This window comes from Nematolebias whitei, chromosome 6 (genome assembly GCF_014905685.2).
Source record: "Nematolebias whitei isolate Nwh7 chromosome 6, NemWhi1, whole genome shotgun sequence".
Taxonomy (NCBI): domain Eukaryota; kingdom Metazoa; phylum Chordata; class Actinopteri; order Cyprinodontiformes; family Rivulidae; genus Nematolebias; species Nematolebias whitei.
The window spans coordinates 10482240-10483730 of NC_056503.1; the positions used below are offsets into that span (position 1 = coordinate 10482240).

The following is a 1491-nucleotide window of genomic DNA, read 5'->3' on the forward strand; positions in this document are numbered from 1 at the left end:
GTCCAGTCGATATGAACTCTAGCACGGTTCGAATGCACTGTGAATGCATGTGGACCAGAGACCGCTCCAAAAGCAGGAAGTGGACTACAGCGCAGGGCATTCTGTGTAAATACAACCAAAACAAACATGCATTTCATACCTCATACAGAGCCGTCTCAGCAGCCTTGTGTGGAAAACAACATTCTCCGTGGTCTTCTGCCTCGTCTTCCACTCATGCTGAGTCCATTGTTGAAAAATGATTGTTTGGCACATGTGCCACAGACAAAACTGAAATCCTAATACCGCTAAAATTTGACGCCACTCCATTTTTGTTTTTATTTCCAGAAGTAAGTTGCAGTGTGGACGCAAACTGCACAAGCTGAAAATGTAAATGAATGTTCTGAATTTTGGTCCCCAATTGAACCGAGTCTACCGGACTATCAGGTGTGAAAACACCCTGGCATAATTTGTCTCGTTGCTAATAATTAAAACACTTGAGGAACAACAGGAAGACTATTGTTTTGATAAAGTTCTATCTTATCTTTTAGTGCAGTGTAGAGCTACGAGGGATCAAGTACAGGATGAAACCCATTTTATTGACTTTAGTCAGTCAGAGTCAGAGTTTCTTTTGTTGGTCCACCACAGGTGGTACATGTGGTGGAAAGAAATTATGTACACATGGTCCCAGTTACATCCAACATCCATCCATTATCTTTTACCCACTTCTTCCATTTTGGGTCATGGGGGTCGCAGGTGTCCATGTCCATCAGTCACTGTGCGATGGGTGGGGACACCTGGACAGGTCTCCAGTCCTTCACAGGGACGCATGGAGACAAACGAAACAAACTGTCTCTCTCACCTAGGGACAATTTAGCGTTAGCGATCAGCCTAACGTGCATGTTTTTGGTCTGTGGGAGGAAATTTGAGTAACCGGAGAAAATCCAAGCATGCACGGAGAGAATATGCAAAATTGACACAGAAATGTCACCCGGACCAGGATTGGTACCTGGGACGTGCTCGCTGAGAAGCAGCAGCTCTACCAGTTGTGCCACCGTGCTGCCTCTTTTTACCTCTCTAGCTCATTTTATTTGTGCTTATTTGTTTTCTGCTTGTATTGTGCAAAAAAAAAAAACATTTTGTAAATACACAAGCTCTTGTGATAGAAAGTGGTTCAGAGATAGTAAATTAAGATGACAAGAAGTCTAGGAATTGCTGGAACACACTGGAGTGGCATTGTTTCTTCTGGTGTAGACTAAAAGTTTCTCAAGTGAAAATGTTTCTTGGAGAATGCGGGCATCGATCCCGCTACCTCTCGCATGCTAAGCGAGCGCTCTACCATTTGAGCTAATTCCCCTATGTTGCTATTTCTCTTAAAGGACCATGTGGTGATGTGAAAACAGCTCTTACCATCAACTGTGTACAAGTGTAAAGATTCCAGTCAGGTGCTGATTGAATGTGCCAGTCTCTGACTGTGTTCCTCTCATCTCATCTGACTCCACCATTCAGAAGTTT

At 43.6% G+C, this 1491-nt stretch overlaps 1 non-coding gene across 1 annotated transcript; it reads right to left on the reverse strand.

Moving 5' to 3' along the window:
- Positions 1-1260: 1260 nt before the first annotated feature.
- trnaa-agc lies at positions 1261-1333 on the reverse strand. The gene has a single exon. It is a non-coding gene; the product is annotated as a tRNA-Ala (tRNA).
- Positions 1334-1491: the final 158 nt, after the last annotated feature.